Genomic DNA, 20,504 nt, shown 5'->3' with positions numbered 1-20,504 from the left:
TACTGTTGGCCATTTGAACTCAAATCTCACCTACAGGACTTGTGAGAAACTGATGCAGCACACATCTGTGAGCACCTCCATACAGAGCACCCATTTGAACATGCACTGCCCTTGCAGATGCTTGGAACAGCATAGAAGCTGCCATTTTGTCGATTACACTGTTATGCATTGCTAGAAAAATAGGCCGTGTAACACAGCCCTTGGGTTTATGTGTCACCTTCCAAAACACAGGACAAACACAGTTTTCCATGTCATCTGTCTTGTTCTTCCTCCGACCAGTCTTAGTCAGACCACTGAGTATGTCCTTTGTGAAATTGCTGGATCCTGATTGACCCTGCATGCTGTCAGCCTGACTGGCACATGTCTGTGCGTTACCCTAAAGGTTCCTTGTGGCTACATATGTAGCATACTTGCTTTCCCAACCTTCACATTCCTCTGGGGGTATTTTGTCAGGAGCTTCCTCAATGCATACTCAAATACATTGTATAGCATAATCTGCTTTTTTATTGTACCATAATTGGGAACTTGTCTCCAAATACCCAAATCATGGCCTATCCCTTGTCTGGGTCTCATGTATGCATGAGCGACAAAGTGTGACAGTGTACCAGGGCCGTATGCAGGGATTGGGTATGGTGCCTCCAGCAGAACCAGCAACCTCTGATAATGTGCATGAAAAGTCCACACATGTTAGGACCCTGACAGTTCACACGCTGAATCACATTGCTCACAACATTTTGATGGCCTGTGCGTGGTGAATAGCTGCAAGATTAATCAACACAGAGGCTATGATGTTCCCAGATGCAGTAGGAACTTTACAGGCCAACCTGTGTACAAATGTTGTAATGACACCTGCCGGAACATGACTCCTGAGATATGATCTCACTCAGCACACCAAGGTTGCCCTGTTGACAGTCTCATAATACGTCTGCAGTGACAGGGTGGGACCATCCCCATGTAGGTTCTTATGTCCTCATTGGCTTTACTTCCATTGATCTCCGAAGGATACTCAGTAGATACAGGAATAGCTGCCACTGACTCATGATGAGACCTGGACATAACTGTGACAACATAGACCCCTAAAAATATACAGGATCAACATTGGACCACACACATGAACCAGACACCTCTGTGCAATTGATCACTGGAAATATGTGGCCACGTGCTGCTTCGTCTGCTGGTCCACCACTGACACAGGAGAGTTGTGGCTCAGTCATATGACCACAACTGTGGCGTGATATTACATTTGTGGTTCAACTTTAGCTTTCCGAGTCGATAACATGATACCCACTTAGTCTGTACATATGCCTGACTCACGGTGGGTTCACCAACAAGTGCCTAGGAAGCAGTATCCAAAATTCCAGGACATGTGATGGGCAAGTTTGGGACCATTGACATGAACAAGCGTCTGCCATCTCTCCGGTGCATGCTTTGTCATTTGTGGTGTTTACGTTACCCAAAAACTAGGAAGTTCACACAACAGATGTTGCTACATGTATGACTAACACATGTCCTCTCTCATTTCCACACTGACTTGCATCTGAGGGTTGGGCACATTGAGTTCACATTCATACAAGCATATTTGCAATCATGCATCTTGTGATGCACACACACTGGGTCAACAACTACATTAGTAGCCATTGCACACACATTGAGCCATAGGCATTGAGGTATTGTACTTATGTGCGTCACATTGCTATCCTCTCATGACGCCAAACATGCCCAATTTGTGCAATACATATATGTAGGCCACACATATGGCCATCTAGTGCGTCAGTCAAGAGTGAAAATCCTGTAAATGAAGAAGCGGATCATGGTCCGCAGTAGTATGATGTCTCACATGTGCCCATACACCGTCATGACCAAAGTGGATGCAATCAGCCTATCTCAGTTTTGTCACAAATGTAACATACCATTAAAATGGTAAAATGACCCAAACCCAGTTAATGACCTGAAATTTTGATGCACACACGTCAAAAAATTACGCACAAGCGTAAAACAATGACGCTTATGCCCGAAAAACGACGAATAATGCCCTAAAAACACCATTGAGTCTTCCACACTGTACCTCAGAAAATTGGTTAAGTGCTGAACTATTTCCAAACATATGGATGCGGGCTCATTTCTACTCTTGTGCATCGCATAACCATAAAAACGGACGCCATTTTAGGCAGGAAGTGATGTAATAGGATATCCTGTTTACAGATCATGTACAGTGGGTTGACTTTCACTTTCACTTTGCAGTCTGTGATACTTCCTGACTGTGTGGCTGTGTTGAGAGTTTTGTCTGGTCAAATTGTGCTTTTGTCTCCTGTGTGGTCCATTTCTTGTCATTTTGTGAATAAAAAACTGTTGTTGTATCCTGTCTGAGTGTTTTTTGTATACAATTGTGTTGTATAGTATTGTCTTTGTTTTGTTGGGAGTCTGTTGTGGGTAGTGTTAGTTTGGGTCTAGTCCGGCTGTTTTAGTTGTTTAGTTTAAGTTTTTCATATTCTACTTCCCCCTATTCTCCTTTGTTCCCCTTAATCCCCTATTTATCTTTTGCTGCTAAGATGTTGGGTAGGCCTCGTCTTGGCAAGATGGGGAGGAGGAGCTGGGTGGTTTTATGTGGCTGGTGTGCCATTTCCTCCCCTTATGATTGAGGCAGGTTGGTGGGTGATACAGGGGTATCACACTGAGGCACGGAGGCTCTGGTGGGCAAAGGTCTTGCATCACCTGCAACGCATTTATCGGACACCAAGGAATGACCACCACCTGAAGCACCGCTGGGATGACCTCATCTCCAGGGAGCAAGATCTGCTGGACCACCTGGGGATTGTGATTGGTGGCCCTGTTGGTGAGTACAAATCAAGTAAATGTGCACGATTAAATGCTCTGTAGTGACATCAGATGATTTGTACAATATCTGCCGGCAATGTTGTTGAGTGTGTGGAATGCTTAGGAAACATACAGGGCCATTTATGTACTATGTTAAGGACCACAATTGCTAGCTGTTAGGAAGCAAGAGCTCTGCAAACTTACTGAATACTTTTGCTTTATGTGAGTTTGTGCCGCCTTTGTGTCAAACAGCAAGACAAATCAGGAGCCAATTATGTATAGATATAGGCCTGTGAGGTATAGAAATTTCCAATTCATTACCAACATTTGTTGACGCAACAGCTAGACTGACTTTTGAAACACTACATGAGGCTAAAAATGAGTGCAAGCTTCACATCAATTGATGATAGCAATATGGCCCAAACATACGTCTCATGTGTGTCTGGTGAGTGTGTGAGGAAAGCGATCACGGAAATTCCAAAAATCTTAGGGATTATTGTGGCCCTTCTTCATTTCGGATACATGTCAGATCTGGATTTGGAGACATAGGGAACAAGTTCTAGCTGCCCTCAGCTAACATCTTAGACTGGTATTTGGTGTTTGTTGTTCCACCTTTCGTTTAGGGATGGCTGGCCAAAGGTATGCACATGGGTTCATATCTCTATGGTTGGTGCAACTCATCATAGCTGGGCCACATCAAATGAAGAAACTGTAACAACATGAGGGCTAACAACTGTCCCTGCCCCTCTGTACATTGTACCTGTGTGTCATAAATTTGTCATGGGCACAATGGTTGGTTGACTGGTAATGCACTCCTCAAGGAAAGTGGCTTTGGATGTGTCTCTTGGATACACATGATGAGACGAATACACTCCATTATTATGTCTGCTCACTAATGAAGGAGCATGTTTGCCACCACATGATAGTTAGGGCCATTGCATGTGTGCAGATATGTGTGTAACACTCACTGGAGACCCATGGTATGTACATGTTAACCGTGCTATATCTGATGCAGTATCCTCATGTCTGAGTGGCTTTACTTCCTTATGTAATCTTGCACATAGTATTTGTCTTTGGAATTGTTGTACAGTACACAGAAATTGAGCACATTTCTCCCTTCCATGCCTTACAGGTGGACCAGCACCCTACACTGTTGGCGAGGTGGCTAGATTTGAGGACCCAGACAACTCCAGTAAGTGTTGATATGTCTGTTCTGTGTTGTGTTTGCTGGTGATGTGTGATGGACTCCTGTGTGTTGAACACATAGCAAGGTGTGATGCACTGGCCAATCATTTGTTTTGTTCCATGAGTGGAATTTCATTTTATCACCATCTTTGAGTTGGCCAATCCTTATCCTATTGTATTATTTAGGGGTTCTAGGTCAGTCCTGTAGGCCCCGCAATGTGAATGGGGATGAGTCATGTGGATAACACTTGTATCAGAAAGAGTCGCACTGGACCTAATTTGTGATTTAGTCAGCCTGTCAGACCCACATTCTCCCAGAATAGGGCTGCTAAATGCTTACCCACAGACTTCTGCTTCCCAATTCACTAATGTAATTATTAAACTGTAGGTTGAACTGCCTAGCAGCATGTAGCTCCACATGTAGTGCCACGAGTATGTGGCACTTGAGTGCAATGGCCTAGGTGTGCATGCAACTCATGTCCAGGGATGTTCTTGCATCTCTGTGTTTGATGTAAGTCATGGCTTACTGTATGATGATATGAGCTGTTACAAGTACAATAGATGTATTGTCTGATTTACTTCTTGTGCATTTCACACAATGCAGTTCCTAATGTTAGCTTTTCTATTTGTCTTCACAGCTGCAAATATGACACCCATCCAGGCCAGGGGGTTTCAACGGCAGGCAATGAGGTATCAGCACATACTTCAGGTAGAGTCTGGGTACCGAAGAATGGCCCGCAGATACCGGCACGAATGGGCCTCCGGAGCCTGGAGGGCACTCCAACAAGGCGGCCCTTCTTTGCTCAACACAGCCACCACCAGCACCACCACCACTACCACCCAGGTGGCACCACCAGCAGCTGGGACCGTTGTGGCAACCACCTCAGCAAGTGCCCCAGGCCCTAGCACAGCACCACCTGCAGGGCAGCCCCCAGCCATGGACACTACACGGCCCCTCACTTCCTCAGCTGGCACCCAGACCACCCCAGCTGCAGCTATTGACCCTGCTGCTTTTATACAGATGCAGCGTAAATTGGACGGTGTTCTGTGTAACATGAGTCGACTGCAGCAGGAAGTGCGACATGTAAACCGGCGGGTGCGGTCAATCAAGAGGACCCTCCGGAGGGCCAACCTGTAGCAGTGTTGACGGACATGATTCCCTTCCCTACCTCCTCTTTCCTGATTCTTATACTTTGTGGGTTTAGGGGGCTTAGTGTTAGGTTAGTGTAGGATGTTAGTTTAGTTAGTGTTAGTGGGTGGGGGGTCCTGAATATTTCTACTGTTTCTTTTTGAGTGGGTGGGTTCTGGCCAATGTTGGAGTTCTTGTGTGTTTAAAAAAAACAATAAAAAAAAATATATAAAAAAGATACAAAAAAATATATATTTGTTTAGTATAGGATAGTATGTGTTTAGGTTGGTATCTGTTGTCCTCCATGTGTCCCGTCTCATAAGGGAGGTGGGGGGGTTGATGTTTAGAACGTTGCGTTAAATTTGATAAGTAAGATTAGCTTAGGTTAGTTAGGGACAGTTGTGGGTAATGAGTAGTTAGAGTAGATTGGGGTCGGTAAGGCTTTTCCCAGAGTTTTCACTTCTGTTTTTACAGTTTAATAAATATGCAGTAAACCCTTTACAGTATGTGTGACATGCTTGTAGATCAGGGCCTTGGCATGAGTGTACAGTATTTCTTTTGTATTACATTTTGTGTCCTATGCTGCAAACAAATCCCAAATGAGCTGTGATATTGGCAGCTACCCCAAAGCTACCTTGCAAAGATTAGACCATTCATTGCAACCACCAATCACAGTTACTATGGATCCCAACGTGTTTTTTTCATTAAGTATGTTTTCAATGTCACATACAGTGCTTTCAGACTTATGATTGGGGACACTGTGTTATGTCTGACTGCAGTCTGATGTCCAAGGAAACCCTTATAAAGTGAGTGGTAGTAAGATCTCTTGTAGTATAGTGTACATGACTCACATAGATCATTTGTTACACTGTTCAGCATGATTACTTATTTGGATGTAAACTCATACACCTCCATTCATACAGTTTGGTGACTGTTTGCTTAGATTTGTGAGCAATGTTACATGTGTTAGTTTTGCATGGAGGCAACATTTTGAAGGCACTATTTTATGGTTTAGATATCCCTTGAGGAAGCATTATTCTGTCTAACACAGCATTATGGTGTATAGTTTCTCTTTTCCTCAGATATTACCCTCAGGAAGGGCAGAGTATGGTAGAATCCAGGCCACTTTGTATAGTTATCAGCCTACATTATTTCAGGACAGTTGTATTGACAAGCTATGTAATTTGACAGGAGGCAAAATTCAGTGGTCTACCGCACAAGTTGTTGTGTAAGTGCTATTTATTGAAAAGTGCTGTAGTGTTATATGTACATTGTCCATGATTGTGAGTCCATTATAATGACATCTTCCATTGTGATCCTACACAAGCACTAAAGGACAATTCTTTGGACATGCTGGGGTGATATGTTAGACAGTGCAGAGGGACAGGATTTGCCAATGAGTTAGTGAGAGACAATCACAAGGCAGGCTGACAAGATAGACAGCGGTTTGCAGAACAGTGCTTGAGTACAGTTGTTGCAAGATTGGCATGTTACAAAGCGCAGGACCTTGGTAATAGGTGGCCATGTGACAGGGACTAGTGCCTCCGGGTACTTTTACGCGTGAAGGTGATCTGTTCCATGTCTTCATCTTCTGATGTGTGTGTTGCCTCCTCTGTCCTTGGTGGTGGTGGTTGTGAAGGGGCAACACACACCTCAGTGTGTGTAGACGTGGAGTCAGACATCCCGGTAGCTGCTACCTGCGGGGGTCTTAGGGGCAGTACTGCTACAAGGAGGATCTGCTGGTTCTTAAGAATAGCAGCCACATCACGATGGTAGGCAGCCAGGTCAGCCCTGAGGGGGTCATGATTGCATTCGTGCATGCAGTGGAAGGTTTGGGGTGCGAGGTGTTGTGGCAACTCCCTTACTGCAGTGGTGAATTCCTTTACAGATTGTTGTAGTCCATGCAGGATGGATGTTAGCGCTTGCATGGCTGCTGCCTGATCTGCAGATGACATCTTGCACGAACGCATCCCCTCAAGGCTGGCTGCCATATTTTGCATCCCCACCCGCACCTCCTTGGCCGGCTCCTGCTGTACTCTGACTACAGTTCTCTCAAAGCTGGTGCCTGTGTCGTCTGAGTCCTCAGCTGTATTGGAGCTGGCAGGTCTTACAATTGGGGTGGTGGGTGGGTCCTCTGTGATGGCTGCTTGTTCTGTGCTCCTCCTTGTGACTGAAGGTGGGGTCTGGAGGGTTCCAAGGACATCTTGGAGGATCTGGTGGCTGATGTTTGTCAGCTCGTCATCCATGTCATCAGGGTAGTCCTGGACAGGCATATCCGCAGGGGATCCATATCCCTCTGCAATGAAATAGGGTACAATTAGTGTGTCTGTGTTGTAGCATTTATGATGTGACATGCCTGCCTTGTTATGATTTCCCATTGTGATCTTGGTTCCTGTTCATTGTTCCTGTCTTTCATATTAGCATCCTCCCAGGCCTATGCCCCGCCTGCATGTCACATGTATTGTGGTCAGTTATTAGGCTTGTTGGCATCATCTCCTCTAGGTGTTGGTTTTGGCCAAATAGTGAATTGCCACCTTCTTGTCCTACTCAACCCTCCGTCTACTTCCATTCTCATGGTGAGACCTTTCACTGGCTGTGGGTGCTCTGATGGCTCTAGCAGCACACTTAACAATCTGGACCTGCCCCAGTCTCTGATCTTTCACATCCACTTATGTGTAGTTGAAATGTAGCGTATACTATGCATAGCATTGTAATGGCACAATATGGATGTCAGCATTGGTAATGTGTACAGCTGATGTAGGGGAATATATGGTACATTGGATTGCACTGATAGTCGTAGCAGTGTCCTATTTCCTCCTCTGACTGTGCAGGTGTATTTCAGTAACCAGTTACATGTGTCCTCCCCCTCAATGCTGTTGTCTGAGCAGAATGACATTTGGGATGTTGCATTGTGACCCAGGCACAGGATGGACTCTGCCATATGCAGCATGGGTGTGACCTTAGTGCTGTGTAGCGCCCAATGTTGATGACATTGACTGATGTTTGTGGCAACTATGGGCATTCACATTTGACAGGACTGGAACATTTGTCTTGTTTCAGGGGATTGTTAAAGTTGTCATCCTCAACCCACTAATTTAGGTGTGTATGATCCTTGGGGATGTTACTGCCATTGGCTACTTGAGCTGCACACACAGCGGAGGTGGTAGTGGCAACTGTTGTCACTGTTACATTCCAGTTGAGGGTATGGCTAGAGGTTGTTAATTGGACCCTAGTTAATGTAGGGGGTATAGTGGCTGATGTGTGATGGGATGTCAGTTTGACGTTGTGCCCTTCCCTCCTGGCATGGCTTTACCTTTGCTACATCGTTGGCATGGCAGCATACCCCCATGGAACTGTTGTTGGTGTTGTGTTATGGTGTGCCCCAGCTTTTCTCTGTACAGGCCATGCCCCTGTGGCGTACCCCTTTACCCATGCCACTCCATGTATATGATGACTTCCATGCATTGTGTAGTTGGTATTCCCCCCCCCAGTTGCAGTTAACATTAGTGCATTTTAGTTCCCCACGCGACTTACCCTGCATGTGCGTTGTCTCCTGGTAGTCTGCGCTGTCCTGTCCTTGAATCCCTGTGACAATCTCCTCAGGGATGACGGCTTTGACCATCTCCTCCATGTGGTCCAGGGGCTCCTGGTGTGCTGGACTCCCACCTCCAGTCTGCAGTGCTGCCTTCCTGTTCCTGGCCATCTTTTCCTTGGTCCTGCGCTTGCAGTCATGCCAGTGTTTCTTGCACTTGATGACTGTTCTGCGTACTTCAGCCACACTGTTAATCTTGACAACAATTTGTTGCCACATTGCCTCTCTCCTACTGATTGGCAAATTTGAAGTGACAAACAGTTGGTGCTGGTGTTCCGTCACCTCTTTTACCAGGATTTCCTGCTCCTCTGCACTGAAGTGACACTTTCTTTCTTCTTCTCCCTGTCCTGGTTCTTGTGTGGGTCCTCCTGGCTGGTTCCTGGTCTGTTATCATCTTCCTGGGGTCTGTACAGGCATCTGGAATCCATTTTGGCTCTCCTATGCTCAAATGGCTGGGTTTGCGGGGAATTTTGACGCTACTGCATCTCAAAACGCCACATATCCGGTTTGGGGTATCGTAAATCGTCTCACAGTCATTTCCGCCGCGTTTACATCGTTTTCTTTTACGACGTGACGCTGCGGTGTGCGTAAAAAAAAATGACTGACATCTGTGGTTTGCGCCGCCGTGCTTCAAAGTATAAATTTGACGCCCGCACGGCGCACAGTAATGGTGTTACCCGGCGGTAATATTTTTGACTCAAAACTGCGTCGGCGCAGTTTTGCGTCAAAAAGTATAAATATGGGCCCAAATGTATAACGTGAAAGTTGGTAAAAGGTCTAAATTAAGTCCCCAACTCACCAAATAAATCCAATCCATAAACAACCATGGCATGTAGAAGGTAAGTTTAGCAACATAATAGCGTTCTTCTTGGTGGCCATGTTTATACTGAAGTATTATTCAAGACATAGGCAAATGACTCTGTAAATTAATAGAACATCAGTATTTTAAGAGCGTCAAGCATGGCCACCATCTTTAACCCACTGTGAAGAGAAACCTCAGCAGAAAAAAAGATCTCCACTTAAGATTTAAGATTCTGGAAAGCTCTAAAAAATGCTCTGAGTTTCAACAGATATTCAAGTCGTCAACATATGCAGCTGGCACAGGGCTATATAGCACAAGTACGTAACAGTTGCTGTTAGTCTCATGTATGGGCTGAAATGCCACTACATTGAGTGAGAAAACCGCTGACTAAATCCAGATCTGATCATATTCATGTTATCGTTAGAAAACAACTGGACAACCAAAGACACAGTGAACAAAAACAGTAAGCAAACCTTAATAATAATGTGTATGCTAGTGTAGACCCGGTGTGTCAACAAGTATAGGACTGTAAAAACATTATATTTTACAAAATAATGTGCCTGTCAATAACTATGTAAAGATAATTCAGCAGCCATATTGAATTAAAATGAAAAATCGCCCAAATATGTCATGACCCAGTCCTAATCATGTTGTCTAGATAAAAAGGTATGAAAACCTGAAAAATATAAGTACATGTTCTGATATAAGGCATAGCTTATATAAATTACAAAAAACAATGCGACTGACTCTATGACGTGAGACCATGTCAACATAAATACAATACATGTAAAGAACATATTATAAAAAGCACCTGTATTCCATACAGTCATTGAGTCCTTTTGGTATTGGTGTTTCCAAACTCTTCATCCAAAAGATTTCTATCTGTAATAAAGCTTTGTTATTGTCTGAAAAGTCTCTCAAGCGCACTGTTTCCAATACAGTAGACCCCAATTGACCGATATTGTGTCCCTGGGAATTGAAGAGACTAGCAATCATGATTTTTTCTTTTTTTATACAGCTATTGCTTGTGTTTATTTATTTGTGCTTTGATTTTTATTCAGTTTTACCCACGTAGGCAAGCCAACAAGAACACTTCAATAAATTGATGACATTCTTTTTATCACATGTCGCTATGGTATTTAGCCTGATGTTCATGCCTCTTGTTGGATGTCTAATGATTGTTCCTTTCATAGCATTATTACAATTGCAACAATTCCAACAGGGCACAGTGGCTTTATGTGGTGATCTCTTGTTGGGTTTATCCCATTGTTCTAGCAACTCTTTCAAAGTCTTGGATCATTCATATGCGAACAACGGTGGTTGATTGAAAACTCCATGGAAGTCTTGTTTAGCACTATGGTGGTCAGGTTACCCCCATGCCGGTGATGGCGGTAGTACCAAATAATGACCATGACGGTGATCCCTCCCATAGACAGCCAATGTACCACACCAACCGCCAGCGCGGTACGACCACTGAGCACGGCGGTAGCCACCTACAGGTAGGCAGACGATAAGGAGCCTCCCACCATATTATGACACAGCACACTGCCAGGATTTCCGGGACGATAGCAACAACACCAAAGGCCTGGCAGAAACACATCATTTAAAAGCAGACATATCACCCCCAGGGACACATAGGAGTCCCCGGCCACCATGGAACCAGAACTGCAAGTCTTCCTGATGCTGTACCACACTATGGCCTTCCCACTGGTTCTGGAGGGGACCCTTGTCCACTGGTTCTGAAGGGGCTCCCAGCCCACTGGTTACTAAGGGGACTCCTTGCCCACTGGTTCTGGAGGGGGCTCTTGGACCACTGGTTCTGGAGGGGACCCTTTCCCACTGGTTCTAGAGGGGGCTCCTAGTCCTCTGGTGAAGAAGGGGTGTCCTTGCCCTCTGTTGATGGAGGGGGCTCCTTGCCCTTTGGTGATGGAGGGGGCTCCTTGCCTTCTGGTGATGGAGGAGGCTCCCTGCCCTCGGGTTCTGGAGGTGGGTTCTTGGGTTTAGTTTTTGTTGGGGCCTCCCTCGGCTTAGCTTTTGTAGGGGCCTCCTTGGGCTTAGTTTTTGTAGGGGCCTCCTTGGGCTTAGTTTTTGGAAGGGCCTCCTTGGCCTTGGGAGGGACCTTCTTGGCCTTGGTCTTGGGAGGGGTCTCCTTGGCCTTTGTCTTAGGAGAGGTCTCCTTGGCCCTAGGTTTTGGAGGTGGCTCCATGGTCTTGGTTGTTGTTTTGGAGGGGGCGGCACTTTAGCCCTCCGTTTTGGGGGTGAAGGAGTGTCCTTGGGGAGGGGGACTGGCATTGCACTCATGTGCCCCTTAGTGGCAGCTGGAGACTTTAGGGGTGGTACAATGTCAGACTGGGTGCTTGAGGTACTGGGCTGGGGGGTTGGGACCTTCCTCTTATGGGCAGGATGAGGGGATGGGGAGGGAAGAGGTCATGGCAGGAAAGGAAAAGCTTCTGAGGGCAATGGAGTGGGATGTGGGAGGAGGGATGGGAGTGGAGGTAGACGGAGGGGTTGTAGGAGGAGGAGGTGTGTTGGAGTTGGGTGCAGTTGCAAGGACAGTGTGCATGTGTGAGGTGGATGGCTGTTGGGGGTCTGAGTGCTAGCGTTTGTGTGTCTTTGGAGGGGGACAGACGGGGTGGGTGAGGACAAACAGGACATCTTGATTGATGTGGTGGTGTTTGCAAGGGAGGTGGGTGTGCTGCATGATGTGGTGGTGGTGGCGGTTGTACGACGGAATGCCGACTGACAAAACAACGGGTGCCTAAACAACGAGGTCGGAACACCGACCTCGTTGTTACTACTAATGCCTTTACCACGAATGCCTTAACAACGATATTTCGTTGTAAAGGCATTCCTGGTAAAGTCATTAGTAACAGGCACCCATTGATCCTGCATGCCTCACCCCAGCCCCCCAACCCCACCCCAAAACCTAAAAACCCGACCCCCCCACCCCCTCCCCAAAACCAAAAACGCCCCACCCCCCCAACCCCACCCCAAAACCTAAAACCCCCGACCCCCCACCCCCTCCCCAAAACCAAAAACGCCCCCCCCAACCCCACCCCCTTGACCCCCCACCCCCTCCCCAAAACCAAAAACGCCCCACCCCCCCAACCCCACCCCAAAACCTAAAACCCCGACCCCCCACCCCCTCCCCAAAACCTAAAACGCCCCACCCCCCTAACCCCACCCCAAAACCTAAAACCCCCGACCCCCACCCCCTCCCCAAAACCAAAAACGCCCCACCCCCCAACCCCACCCCAAAACCTAAAACCCCCGACCCCCCCACCCCCTCCCCAAAACCAAAAACGCCCCACCCCCCAACCCCACCCCAAAACCTAAAACCCCCGACCCCCCACCCTCTCCCCAAAACCTAAAACCCCCCACTTACCTGAGTCGTCGCCTCATCATCTGCGTCGTCCTCCTCAGCCGACTCCCTTGTTTGTACCTTAACCATGCATGTTCGTTGTTCAGGACGTGCGTGGTTAAGGCACAAAATAACGAAGTCGTGGTTAAAGAAAGCGTTTTTCCACTTTCGTTAACCAGGACTTCGTTATAAAAAAGACGACATAAAGGAGGTTTCCCGGTGGTGGCTGTTGTGGTGGTTGTGGGCAAGGTTGTGCAGGTGGCAGGTTAAGGTACTGTTGATGCAGTGCATGCAGGTGTGAGTGAGGATGTGACTGTGAGGGAGGAGGAGTGGAGGGAGACTGTGGAGGCAGTGGATGGGTTTGTGAGTGCATCTGTCTGTTGGCTGTGTGAGTGCATGTGGACTGAAGTGTGCCGCCTGTGTCTGTCTGTGCGAGTCTTGTGTGATGTTTTGTGTGCATGCTTGTCTGAATGTGTGCATGGGATGGATCAGGGGTGAGGAGACTGGGACTGGGAAGTGGTAGTTGAAGGGGGGACAGAAGAAACAGGGACACTGGTTGCCGTCAGGGAAGAGGCCAGAGCCTGAAATGACCCCTGTAGGGCTGCCAAGCCACAGAGAAAGCCCTCCAGGAAGGCATTGCAATTCTGCATCTGGGAGGCCAGCCCCTGTATGGCATTCACTATGGTTGACTGCTCTACAGAGATGGATCTCAGGAGGTCAGTAGCCTCCTCACTGAGGGGAGGAGGGCTGAATTGAGCAGGGCCTGAGGTACCTGGGGCGAAGGAGATGCCCACTCTCCTGGGTGAGCGGGCACAGGCAACTTGGGGGCTACTAAGCTGGCAGTGCTGGTATGGGGGGTGGTGATAGAACTGGTAGCTGGGGTGGTCCCAGAGAGGTCCACCACCACCAGGGAGCTCCCATTGGAAGATGAATCAGTCAGTGGTATCAGCTCCCCTCTTCCTCCATCCCACTGGTCCTCTCAGCGTCAGTAGACTCTGCCACCTGGGTCCCGTGGGCTGCAGCTCCCTCACTCACCAGTGCCTCTGCTCTTTCGCCAGATGATGCTAAGGCACACATGGACAGGATGACAAAAGGAGGGGGGGGGAAGAAAGGGAGAATAGGGGCAATCACAGCACCAACAGCATAGATGGCATACACATCACTGTCACACATTGAGACTCAGAATGGGCAGTATGGCCCACACTGGCATTCCATTGGCTAAGTACCACAGCAGGTAGGAGCTAAACACTGCCAGCTACACACCCACTGCTACCAACTAAGCCCTGTCTGCCATGAAAACCCAGCTACTTAGCTATCAAAAACATGCATTTCACCCTATTAACCTAAGCTGGACCACGCAGCAATGTCTAAACTGGCATATTGGGGCATCCACTGACTAGTACCCTGCACCCAAGTCCCATGCCAGGCAACAGAGATGGTTGTCAAACACACTGAACCCACCCCCTTGTGACTCCCTTGGTGCCCTTAAGTGCCCATCCTGCTCTGGGTAGGCAACTACCAGAAAGCGGGTCATCGGGGGGTCAGGTTCCCACGGTCACTCCTCCCTCATTTGGAGGCCATCCCCAGCTGGGCCTCTACGGTCTACGTTTCCTGCAGTGGGTGCTCTGCCTGCTATAGACCCCCAGGGTCTGCACTTCCTTGGCGATTGCATGCCACAATCCCTTCTTGTGATGCGCACTGACCTGCAGAGGAAACACAAACAGTGGGACACCATGAACCAGACAATCCAGCCTGTCACAAATATGGCCTACAAACTGCATTCGCCACTCATCAGACACACACATGACACATACCCCTGCATTAACACTGGCACCAGCCATACCCCCCAAATGACACACTGCTCGCACACTCATACATCTAAATTCAGCCATGTCACATGCAATGTACCCAGGATGTACTCACCTGCTGGTCTGGAGGCCTATACAACTGCCCATAGGACCCCATCCTCGAGCCTCTCCAGCTCCTCTGATGTGAAGGCTGGGGCCCTTTCCCCTGTTACACTTGCCATGGCAGGTTCCAGACAAAGGTCACAGCAGCACACACACATTGTAGTCAAATATAGTCACCTATACAATTCCAGTGTACAACATACAAGCATGCTCTTTGTACACTGCTGTGGTGTTCATGGATCCTGTTGTCACTCCCTTCTTACTTTTGGGTCCCTTAGGTACCAACCACTGCAGAGGAATAGGAGCAGGAGACAAGCACCCGTGCACAGACCCCTTGTGAACTTGGCTACACTGGAGGACAGGCACATCATACTCACCCACCGTCTGGACAGGGCCACAATCACAGGGCTGTGTGCACAATTGGAGCCTGATCTGCTACCTGGTATCCATTGCACAACAGTAATACCCCCTCTTGTGCATGTACTCTCAGTGCTCCATTTCCTGGCAACTGGCTCTTTCCAGGTGACAGTGGGCTTGGCTGCAGGAATGTCACAGCCAGTGTTCTCTATTGTGCTTGCAAGGGTTTTTTCTGCCTTGCTCAAACACATGCGCAATTACATTGCATTCCCCCAGGTAGATTATTTACCCACTGTGAAGGCTGGATTCTATGCAATGGGACATATGCATCATGTAATTAGGGCCATTGACGGACCCATATTGCCTCAGCCCCTCCCAGTGCCAATGAACAAGTGTACAGGAATAGGAAGAGTTTCCACTCACTCAATGGCCAGATGGTGTGCCTTGCTGACCAGTACACCTCCTAAGTAACTACCAAGTATCCTGGGTCGGTGCATCATGACTTTGTCCTGAGGAATCGTAGCATCACACAGCTGATGGCACAACTACAGAGACACAGAGTGTGGCTTATAGGTGAGCCAGAGTCCCCACCCAATGTATGTCAGTGTATGCCTTGAGGAGTCATACCCCATGCCATCGTGAAGGGCTAATGTGTGTCCATCACTTCTGCAAGGTGATTTCATCTACCCAAACCTGTCGAGGCTCCTGACCCCTGTTAGGAATCCAAGAATAAGTGCTGAGAATAGGTACAATTATGCTCATGGGCGTACTAGGAGGATTGTTGAAAGGATCTTTGGGATCCTGAAGGCTAGGCTCAGGTGCATCCATCTGACCTGACATGTGGATCCCTATGCTACTCCCCTGAGAAGGTCTTCAGGATTGTTGTTGTGTGCTGCATGTTGCACAATTTGGCCCTCAGGCGGCATGTGCCCTATCTGCAGGAGTGGGGTGACAATCCAACTATGGCAGCAGTGGACTATGAGGACGAGGAGGAGAATGCGGACACCAGGACACATATGATCCAGCAGTACTTCCAATGACACTGAGGTAAGACTGTTGAACTAAACATTTCTCCATTTCATTGTTGTGCTGTGTGGCTGTAGCATTATGCTAGTCATTACCTTTGCATCCCATCTGACTGTCACCTATGCCTTCCCTTATTGCAGACGTTGCTGTGGTTACAACAGTGTAATGCTGTGATGTGTACAGACTGCTGAGACACATTTGTAGGATAGATCAACATATTACTGGATATTTATACAGGATCATGCAGTTCATAACAGTTCTATACATTGTACATTACCTTCAGATTAAGCACTATTACTCAAGTTGTGTCCAAGGGTGTTTATTAAAAATTGGAGGAATGCAACTTGCAGAGTATGACATGAAGACAGATTACTACAACATCTTCCCCCTTTAATCATTACATAAATTAACTATGAATACACTATAGAAGTACTACCAAATAAAATACATTTCAAACCATAAAATTAAAAATACAATAATGAAACAGTTTATGTATGAATGAGAAAATACAACAATTGATCGAGAAAATGCAACCATCGAAAAATACACCATACGCTTTTCACAATGAAAAAGAGATGGTTATAAATGTAATGAAAAGGAATATTTCAACACCGTATTACAAACAAAACATAATGCATTTGTCATGGAAATAACAAAATAAAATAGATGTATCTACACTCAATACGGCACTGGTTTCCTGATCCCCCTTTTACTGTGGTTTGATTTTGAGAATATTTCATACCCTCACCAAAAACTTTAACATTAGTAATTTTTATTTAGACAAACTGTCCTCTGGATTTTCCTTAGAATCTTTGTTATTAACTTTCATCACTCTTGAAAGATTCTTCAATTCATGCCCTCTCAGTCTAAGAGTGCGACCACTAACTGCTACACTTTTGAAAGCTCCGTGAATCTAGACTGTCCTGTCGGCACAGAAGACGGTTTTATTAAGGCCAACTCAATCTCCACTTTGAATTTTGTCTTCATGAATACTGGCATCATGTTTTGTATCAAACCATTGCTTCATTTTCATTTGTGCCACCTCAGTACTGCAATGGATATCCATAACTTTAGTTCTATCATGAATTGAACAAGATTGACATCTTTCAACCATGCTGGGCACATTTCAGATGCAGGCAAATTACTTCTCATAATTACAAATGGTGTCTTCCACGTCATCACATTTGGCCTTGTTTGATGAGAAATCAACATACTATCCACTCGCATCTCGATTCTGTTCTTAACTACCCATTGGATGCACTCAACTAATGTACGATTCATTTTCTGAACTAAGCCATTTGATTGAGGGTGATATATCACAATCCTTTTGTGTATGATACCAGATCTTATCAGGAAACCCTTCATATCTTTTGAGACAAACTGTACTCCGTTATCGGACACCAATTATTTTGGAAACCATTCTTTCAGAATTTTTTTATTAAAAATGAAATTACAGTTCCTGAACAATTTCAGCTTCCCACCACTGACTGTAATCATCAACCCACATCAATGCACATTTGAGCCTGGGTGACAATGAATAGACAGGCCCAATAAAGTCCAATGCCAATTTTCACCTTGCCCATATAAGGGATGAAGCACTGGTGTAACAGTTGATCAGGACTTGTCACTCATCGACCAAATTACACACTCTCTGACTGCTTGAACAATGTCATTATCCATACTGGGCCACCAATACATCAAATAATTTTCATTTTGGCGATGGATTGCCCCAAATGACCCTCGTGTCCAACCTGTATAATCTTGTCTCTTAATGACAATGGCAAGCATACATTATCTCACCTCATGATTATGTTCTCTTTCTCTAAGGTCAATTCATGTGCATTCTTAAATTACGGATGTAAACTTGATGGTAAAGATTGTTCTTTTGGCCACAACTCAATAACATATTTTAGAATCATTTTCAAAACTTCATCCTTCTCCAAACAATCCATCCATTCAATTTGATCAAGTGTGCCTTTAATGCATACATCGACAGTGGCTGTGACAATCTTCATCTTCTTTCTTTGTATCACACCATTCAGTCATTGAAGGCAACCTTAACAGACAATCTGTTCTAATATTCTTGCCACCTGAGATGTGTTGAATATCAAAATTGTAATGTAGAAGTTTCGCACTCAATCTGGCAATCCTAGGTGCAAACTCCCTGATCAAATCACTACTCAAATTACTGACCAGTGGTTTCTGATCAGTCAAAAGCACAAATGTGCTACCCCAAACAAAACACTTGAAAAGCTCAACTGCCCAACAAAAAGCAGTAATCCTACTGTTCTCTCCACGTGGTGAATTACTTGAGACAATGTTGCCCCAGGCCACTGTTGCTTGCATCAACTCTAATCACACACTGTCTTGAAGGATTACATGGTGCCAATATTTTTGCAGACCAAATTTCATCTTTCAACCTGACAAAATCTACCTGCCATTTGTTGCCCAAGCTAAAATACGTGGTTTTTAATTTAAGTAATCCTCTCATGTTTTCTGTCCTATTAGCAATTTTTTAAATGAATTTAGCATAGAATTTGCAAAATCCCCAAAAAGATGAAACACTTTCTTTATTGTCAGGTATGGGAGAATTTGCAATAGCATCTACTCACCCTGGACATGGTTTTACCCCATGCTCTGAGATTCCACTACCTAAATATTCAATGCTTGGTTTGGAAAATTCACACTTCTTTAAGTTGTCAAAAAGACCTGCCAGTGCCAGTCTTTCTAGTACCATCCCATTGTTTGATTGTGCTCCTGAATGTTCCTAGCTGCTACAGCTCTTAGAATGCTACCACCCCCCTGATCTCTTTTAAAAGAGATATGTTGGAACATAGAAGTGGAGGACACCAAACTGAATGGCATCCTTTTGAATTGGAATGTACCAACTGGAGAAATGAACAGGATTGTTCTAACTCCACCTGGTGGTAGGTTAATGCCAAGTCTATTTTACAAAAAATATTCACTCCTGCAAAGCTTGTTAGAACATCATCAATCTGTTGTAATGGATGAGAGTCTACCTAGATTTCTCTGTTCAAATTACATAGGTCAATGCAAACGTTTAAATCCCCTGTTTTCTTCTGGTGATGACTAAAGAAGATAACCACACTGAAGATTCTATGGGTTCAATGACCGCTTCAATACATTTGCTCAAGAATGTTTGCCAACTCTTCCCTAATGCTCAAACACACATTTCCCAATTTGTGTTTGATTTGGTACTGCACAGTCTTGAACTTTTGTTTTGGGTTGAAACCCCTTGATCCTTCCCAATCACCCTTCAAAAATCCTTGGGATCTATCAATCCATATATTGTTAATGTCAGAATTATTTTCCCTTACTATTGAAACTTGAATTTCCTTTCCCGTTCTGAAAGACATACCAAATAATCCTTGGTGATACCAACCCAATATATTGAGCCCTTTCTCTGCAGCACAGACTTTGCCACATATAACCTTCTCTTTGAACTGCAATGGGCTCTCAAAGTACCCTTTCAAGTTAATTTTCTTCCTGTCATACAATAAAGGGCATCTGTTAGGCACCATTTATTCTTTGTCTTCTCTTATATTCTTGAGCAATGCCTCTTCATAATAGTCATCTTGGCACTTAGATCAACTAGCAATTTCAAAACATGACCATCCACACATATGTTTGTGTGTAGATCTCTACATTCAAATTAATCTTTGTCCCTTATTACTAGCACTAAGTGCTTTGTTTTTTTAGAATGTTTCAAACGTATCATCCCCTGCGTCACACTTAAACAAAACATCCACTCTGTTTTTCTTGGAGACTGAAATTGTTCAAAACATAACATGCCAACAAAAGGACTGAAAATGACCCTAAGAAAGATGGCATCAGTGCTGAGTAAGCTACACAGTGAAGAGGCGCATGCAGAAAACAGAGTCAGTTTCAACAGCTGTAGTACTTCACACTTGAAACAAGAGGACACAATGCCAAAGGAATTCAGCACTCTTAGTCTGAATAATGTATTTATTAAAGGACTTCCCAAACATCAAATTAAAGACTCGAACAGTGAGAATAAGTATATAACTCAAGTGCAACATGCGTATATACTAGAATAAGTACAGAAATCAGGTGATCAAGAAATGTGCAGTGCACCAACAGAGCATGCGTACAGCCAAATAATCAAGATTTAGAATACATCACCGATTGAGTTGCAGACAACATCCTGTCCAGCATGACTGGGGAGCCCTCAGGTCAGTCAGGCAGGAGTCTCAATCGGGACCACAAAAGACCCCTGGGCAAAGTGTTCATTCTACAGGCAGGCTCCTGTCTGAGCATCAAGGTTTCCTGTCTTTTATACCTTAAAA

The sequence above is a fragment of the Pleurodeles waltl genome, chromosome 2_2, assembly GCF_031143425.1.
Source record: "Pleurodeles waltl isolate 20211129_DDA chromosome 2_2, aPleWal1.hap1.20221129, whole genome shotgun sequence".
In the NCBI taxonomy this organism is placed as follows: Eukaryota; Metazoa; Chordata; class Amphibia; order Caudata; family Salamandridae; genus Pleurodeles; species Pleurodeles waltl.
Note: the sequence above shows the minus strand (reverse complement) of the source record.